Below are 8,220 nucleotides of genomic sequence, written 5' to 3' on the forward strand. Positions count from 1 at the left end.
TCAGAGGCAAATTGCCTCAAATAGGTATATTTACGTATAAAAGATATAATGGATATATATATATATATATATATATACATATATATAGATTTAAGCAGAAACCAGAGAGCAGCCTACTTCTGCATAGTTTAAGTGCAGCCACTCAAAACAATTTCAAATTTAAATCATAAATTGCGCTCTCGCCTTTATCGCAACAGTTGAAATGCAGATCTTGAAGCTGACTTGGTGTCTCTGTGTGCGTGTGTGCGTGTGTGCGTGTGTGTGTGTGTGTGTGTGTGTGTGTGTGTGTGTGCGTGTGTGCGTGCCAACGACGTTGGCGTTCCATAAGTAACCGCGCCACATTCTGCGTCCGGCGACAACGGCTCATCCACAGCTGGTGGGCGTCCACGAATTTCCGTCGCATCTCCGGGCAGTGCAAGAGGCCAATGATAAGACATAGCCTGGAGCGGCTCGTGGAGGCATGTCGCTGGCGTGCTGGTTAGCATGAACCTCGTGCGAACATTGAAATGTGTGTCAACAAATTGCACAAATTATCAACTGGACGCAACTAGCACAGCGCAACCGGCACCACATGGAGAGATGCGTCGAGCTGTGTGCACTTGCAACCAATTGGCGGCCGGGCGGGTGGTCGGGTGGTAAACAGCTGCAAGGTGGAAGCTGCGTGGGTGGTTCGGGGTCAAGCACACACGCACACACACTGCCTGCTAATAACTGTGATTTGACAGTCAGTTAATCTGTGCGTCCGACCGTCTATGTCTCTATCGGCGCTGCCCTCAATGAAGATGCGCTACCGGTCACCATTTATGGCGGCGGCGCAGCGAATCGTTGTCAGCAAATCAATTAAATCACTGTGAATAGTCGCTCTTCGACTTGGAGCTTGGCTCATGTGAGTGGGCTGCTGGTGGGCAGCGTGATTGAATGCTAACAAGTCGACTACCAAATGCGCTGTCTTTAAACAAGAAAATCAAAAACAAAACATGGCCCTGTGAAGCTCGAAATGCATATCTACTGTATTAACAAAATGAATATAACAAAGCCACAATTTAAAAAAAAACATTAATTAATTAAATAACCAGTCCTCCCAGATGAATCGTCTAAGTGACCCAGCCATTCTGACTAGTGTATGGTAACTTAGTCTTAGGCTTAGTCTTAGTCTTGGCTGAAGGCCACAGTAGCCGGTGCTATTATAAAAGTTGGCTGGATAATTTATAGCTACCAACATAAATAGATTATTAAAAAAAAAGAAGCGGTCAAAGAACTTATATAAACTTCAAGCTGCGTTTTCAATGCCCAATAAAGCATAGAGATTCCCATAAGCTAAACATAGAAACTGGTTGAGAATTTCAACGAAAGCTTTAAGCTTCAAGTAAAGCTTTTGTTAGAGCTAAAGCTACAGGTAATCCAAGCGAAACGTAAATACTCTTGATCTTGATAATTGTTTAACAGCCGAATTGATCCAGTCACATCCATTAATCTCCAAATTAGAGCTTACATATTCAAAAACTAACAGAGCTTTAAGCTAAAATCTAGTATTTAGCTTGTTGAAGTACTTTTTATAAAGTTTTAGACTAATAACAGGAAGTTCTATGAAATTTCATTATAGACAAAATAAATGAAGTTAAGATTGGAAGAACTCTGTTGAATATACAAATAAAGTAAGTTAAGATTGGAAGAACTTTCTGGTACAGAGACAAAGCAATCTAAATGGATGCAAAAACGAAGCTCAACGTGCACTTCGGGCGAAAGTTTTGACTAAATCGGAAGCTTTTTGGAGCTTAGGTACTTTTAGAAATCGATTGAGAATTCGAGGAAGCTCATCGTACGTTGTGCCAGACTTGGGTACAGGATGTTTAAATTTAAAGAAGAAACTCCATTGATGCACTCCATAAGTGCTTGTTATAGGCTGGTTAACTCTTAACTCTTGTCAATGTTATGTCATCTACATGCCACAGAACTATCGTATTTCTCGCCAGGCACAATTGCACAAATGCCCCGCAGCACGCGTTTCTTTTGTGGGCGTGAATCAGACACATCGATCATGGCTGCAAATGCAACTGCAACAACGCGCGCTGCTGACGTCATCAGCGACAGCGACAAACTGCATGTGCTGGTGGGCGTGGTAGTGTGTGCGTATGTGTGTGTGTGTGTGTGTGTGTGGGTGCTGCCCTTGGCCGGCTAAGCATAGCTAGACCATAAAAGATTTGCCAAACAAGTTCAGACTGTGGCAAGTGGCAGCGGATCGGAGCAGTCGAAGAGGCAATTGAACTTGTCGCTGAGCCAATTGAGCAACTGGAAGAGCAATAGCTCCATTGGGGCATTCAACAGTTTGGCCTACGAACTGCTGCGGCGGCCCGACACTTTTGGGGGCACCATCAAAATAAATTACGGCTTATAAAACATCTGTCGGATAGTGTTCCATAAGTGTAGCATAAGTGTGTGTGTGTGTGTGTGTGTGTGTGTATGTGCCGCACTTAGAATTCTCATTAATTAGTTGAGGAAACATTTTTTAAGTGCTCCACTTTGACGGGCTGCTGCTGTTGCGCTTTCATGTAGCCCATTCCGCACCCAATTGCCGCTGCTCCCCGCCCGCCCCGGCATGCCCCCATGCCCCGTTCATCATCCTGCAACTATTTTCAGTCGTGTCTGACACACTTTGGCAGCAATGAGGCATCCACACATTTGTTTACAATACGCGCATCTTCTGCTGAGCTACTTCCAACACGCACACACATCCTCCCCCCTACCCCACTTCCCCACTCCCCCACTCCCGTTGCCGCCAATTTGTTTGTCTTTGGGCACTTTGATGGATTATATGCGGGGTGTCTATTGAACGGCATTCTTGGCCATAAGTAGATTCCTTGTGGCCTGACAGCAAGTGGCAAAGAAACGGAGAGCAGCAAGGTTGTCCCCTGCTCCCTGCTCCCTGCCCCCTGCCCCTTGTGGCATCCATTTGTTAATCAAATTATTTGTGTGCCTGGAACCTTGAAGTAATCTCCAATCTAATGTCTTCTGCTAAACTAAACATATCCATTCATTAGTTTATGTGCCCAAGCATCAGTGTAAAGTGGCTGTGAATATTTTGGTTCAAATATCGATCTGCTGGCGAAACTTGCAATTGAACATAAAACAACATAAATTACAAACTTTTTATTTATCATTACAAACAACTTTATTGAACAGCCAGCAATAGCATATATCAAGCATTTCAGAAGTCGAGAAATTTATGTTCCTGCGTTTGCATGCTGAGAACAATTTATTTGACTCTCAATTTCAGGAAATATCTGAGTAGAAATTTGTAGAACTTTCAAATTAAGCGATCTATCAGTTAAAAGTTGGTATCTTCAATGGAGACCCAAAACTAAAATGGTCATAAAGTTATGTTCGTGAACTTTGACCCAGACTTTGGTTCACGCCTTGGATAATCAGATATGACATATTTTCGAAAAAATTTTACAAAAAACAATCAAATTTTCCATTAACAATTGCAATTTGTATATATTTTCGAAAGAAAAAAATATGGGCTAAAATTGATCTCTACCTAAAATTGGCCTCTACCACACATGGCTAGATATATATATATATATATACATATATCCAATTGTTGGGACCAGAGTTATTTATGCTTTGGGTCTGGATCTCATTGAAAAGTTTCTTTATTTGCCTCGAACACTTTGAATCTTTTCTTTCTTTCTTTTGTAACATATATTAATGTTTATTTTTTTAACACTTTTCAGAAAAGAAATCTTAAAAATTTGCATGCAATTTTTCATTGAATATGATTGAATTTAAAATATGAAACATAGACATGATTTCTGAATTCTTATTTATGGAGGAAAATATGTCATAATTACTGAGCTTATAATAAATTGACTAGTTCTGTGGACTAGCCGAGTTTCGAACCCAAGCCTGGATTCGGTTCACGAACCGAACTTCAAGGTAATTACCCGATGGTAATTTTCCCACTCATATACTCGATCCATGGCAATATTTTCTCGAATGCCTACAAATTTCCGGGTACTAGCTAATGTTCAACAGAAGTTGACCTCTAAAATATATGTTCGCCTGTACGAAGGCAATTGAATGTGGTTCCGTTTGCATGCGTGAAAGAAGTACTTACGTTTGCAGCGTTGCAAGATTTGTGGCGGAGGCGCCAACGCCGCATGCCGTGGAATGCATTTGCCAGCAATTGTTGTTGTTTTTGTTCTGCCACCGATACGCTAAGTGCGCTGCCGTTGCAGTTGCAAATTCAATGAATTCGCAACAGCTGTGTGCACAGATTTCGCGCTAAATGTTGCAAATGTTTATGCCAAAGCACGCAGAATTAAGAAAACAACAAAAATTAAAAAAAAAAAATAACACAAAATAACAACAACACGCACGCACACTCCAAAACAAGAAGAAGAAGTAGAAGTAGAAGAAGAAAAAGAGGCGCGGACCGGCGGACACAGAGCAGAAGAAATGAAGCTGAAGCGAACTGCGATATAATACGGTATCGGCTTGGCGTATGCCTGAGCCAGCTATGGCCAGTGCTTGGCTTCAATTACAGTTGCAATTGCAGTTACAGTTACAGTTACAGTTACAGTTAGAGTTTAAGGTTTGTGGTTATGCGTATCCACAGCTCGGCGCACGACGTTCAATGTCTGACTGAATTTCCATTTCCGCTGAGGATGCTCCGAGACCACCAAACGTCGGCGGCGGCGGCGGTGGCGGTGGCGGTGGCAGCGCAGCTGCTGAAGCAGCGGCAACAGCGTCAGCGATGGCTACTCCCATCCACACACACACACACACATACACACATATATATCCACCCACGTGGCTGAATGTCGTTCTTGTTGTTGTTGTGCTTGATATTGCTTAGCATAAACATACAAAAAAAGAAGGAAATTAAATGCCGCTGCGCTCTGCTCATGTGTTGGCGTTTGCCTTTGTGTGCGTGTGTGTGTGTGTGTGTGTGTGTGTGTGTGTGTGTGTGCATGGGCAATGAATTTTAAACACACACACTAACGCACACTTAGCAATGCATGTCATTGTGTTCACATTTTTAAAACAGTCAAATCAAAGAACATAAACTAAAGTCAGCAGCGATCGAAAAATGCGCTACGTGGCGTATGGGTAATATGTGTTAGGTACAATTAATGATTAACTAAAGCTTAAGCCAAACTGAAAACAAGCCTATTACAATCCTATACAATTTATTCCCAATTCACATAGAAAGAGTGAAAGTACGAATAATATGAAAGAGTTACGAAAAATTGAAGTTTAGATATAACAAAAATAAAAATAAAATATGAGAGTTAATTATGAAATATCAAATTGAAATAAGATTCAAATAGATGTCAAAATAAGCTTAGATTAACGAAAAACTGTTGATTGCAACTCGATATGTAAGTATGTGTGTGGGTGTGTTTGTGTGTGTGTGTGTGTGTGTGAGTGTGTGGGTGCACCTTTGCTTGTACAGATATATGCATATATGGAGATACGGGTGCATGCATGTTACAGCTAACGTAAATTAAAAACAAAAACAAAAACTATTCAATTGCCCTACTATGCGATTCTCATGAACTCAAGTGAGGCACCTCAGTTTTTAGGTATCGATTATGGGTATTGTGTTAACAATCTCTAGTGGCAATATTATCTTTTTAATCATTGCTCCCACCTTAACTTTAATTTGCTATTTGCAGTCTATCTCTCCCTTGGGTTCACTTCCCCCTCTTTCTCCAGCTTTTGTTCTGAAGGCAATTCATATCTGGGCACAAATTAGCTTCTAGTGTTTTTATATATGAAGAGAATTTATCCAAAATCTTAGCCAAGCGAATGCTTCAATTTTGCATTATAATTTTTGGTGCTATATTTTATTTTTTTATTTGGTAGAGCATCTGGCAAGCGTCGACAAATGTTGTCTCGTGCCCGGCTGCTGGTCACGTCAATAGTCCATTCCAGAGTTCTTCTACCACATGTCGTTGTTGTTGTTGCTGTTTTTCTTGTTGTTGTTGTTGTTGTTGTACTGCTGGATGCTGTGGTGTGAATGAATCACAGCCAACAAAAATATAAAACAGGGCAAAAAACTACATAAAACGAATGTGTAAAAGGCCAGCTAACACACACACGCACACACACACAAGCACACACCTACAAGCATTTAGGCCTGCCCGTTGCCACGCCACTTGTTTGTTTACATTCGCAGCATCTCCAACCCACCCCCCACCCCCCCCTAATCTGCTCGCCGATCGCATATACGCCGACTATGACGATGAGGCCCGCCGCTAAACTGGGCGCGATATGAGATTTTCCAGCTGGCGTCCAATAAAGCGCAGCGGAAGAGCCAACAAAAACTATGCCTATGGCCAGGTTCCATGCATGTATGTGTGAGTGAGTGTGTGTGTGTGTGAGTGTGTGTACGCTTAACAGACGCATTTCCATGGAGCCAAGTGGCTGACACTTGGCCACTTGACATTGACGGGGCGACTTGTGACACTTGCTCCCCAACACCCTCAGACGCGCCTGTGCTATAAAACTTCGCATTGTTATGTGCCCCAATGTGTGTGTGTGTGTGTGTGTGAGAATGTATCTCATAGTTACAGAAACGAAACGCACTTTGCCACCAAGTAGCCGGGCGCAGTGACATCAGTGCGACGTTTTTAGCCAACGCAACGTTGCCATTTTCGGCTTCGGGCCCCCTAGACAAATATTCGATAGATAACCGACAAAATTTCTATCCATTAATTTACAACTGGCACACAAAGCCAAAAAATAAAACACAAAAAACCAATGCAATTACCAAGAAAACGAACTAGAAATACGCTCTCGAAGACCTGAACAATAAGAGAAATTCAATGTTTAACAGTCGATTAAAGTCCGCTTGAGTTTGTCACGAAATGTGGAACGCATCGGAGGCGAAATCTCCGACACCATAAAATAAAATACAAAATTATTAAAATTACATTTTCTTGATGCTGTTCAAGCCTAGTAGTTATAGGTCCGTTCTTGAATCTATGCAAAGGTTCGACTCTTCATGGCAATGGCCAATATATATGTCGGTTTTTGGTCGGATCGGAATACTATATCTTCTAGCTGCTATGAGAATGAAAGTTTTTGCATGAACAACATTCTTTTTCATGTCAAGATATCTTTACCAACTCGACACACGCCTTGCTAAATAATCACATTTTTATCAAAATTGGACAAGTGTATCATAATTACATGTCGAGGAATTAGTTTTCATTTTTCATTTTTGTTCAAGACATCTTGAGCTAAGCCATACCAAATCGAACTACCATATCATTAGGCCTCTACAGGCACAAACGGTCCGATATGAATCTTCTGCATTAAAGCGTTTCTATGTCATATGCCAACAAGGGTAGTTTATATTCCTATGAGGCTCGATATTTCTCGTTTAGGTATCATTTTTATTTTCTTTATTATTATTACTATCATTTTTATAATTTTCTTCTTTATCATTATTAATATCATTGTCATTATTATTATATTATTATTATTATTATTATTATTATTATTATTATTACTATTATCATTATTACTATCATTATTATATTATTATTATTATATTATTATATTATATTATTATTATTATATTATTATTATTATTATTATTATTATCATTATTATTATTACTATTATTATTATTATAATTATTACTATCATTATCATTATTATAATTATTATTATCATTATTATTATTATCATTATTGTTATTACTATTACTATTATTATTATTTTTATTATTAATTTACATCATTTATATTTAGTTACGAACCGAACGACAAAGTACAAAAGCTCTTGCTCTTGCTCTCTCTCTCTTACTCTTACTCTCTCCCTCTCTCCCTCTCTCGCTCTCGCTCGCACTCGCTGGCAAATGGCTAACAAATTGCTGGCCTAGAGAAACTTTTTTAATTGTCTGTGATTTTGGATTTTGTTGTTATGTTTATAGAGTAAACCCATTGAAATTGAAGTCGCGTGGTGATTAGCGATTAGCGCCATTTGATAGCCGACATCAATAGTCAGCAAGGGGCGCAGCGCTTCCGGTGGCCAGTTTCCCCGTTGCCCGTCTGCGCCCACGGCCAACTTCAGCTAATGGAGCCGTTCATTGGCCTCTTCGTGCTGCCTTGGTTTATTTATTCAGCTTGAGGCCACGTCCGTTGCATATTAAGGGCCATAAAACGATGCATAAACAACAACAACAACAACAACAACGACTACATC

This window comes from Drosophila novamexicana, unplaced genomic scaffold, assembly GCF_003285875.2.
Source record: "Drosophila novamexicana strain 15010-1031.04,08,12 unplaced genomic scaffold, DnovRS2.1 tig00001353-arrow-arrow-pilon, whole genome shotgun sequence".
NCBI classification, from domain to species: domain Eukaryota; kingdom Metazoa; phylum Arthropoda; class Insecta; order Diptera; family Drosophilidae; genus Drosophila; species Drosophila novamexicana.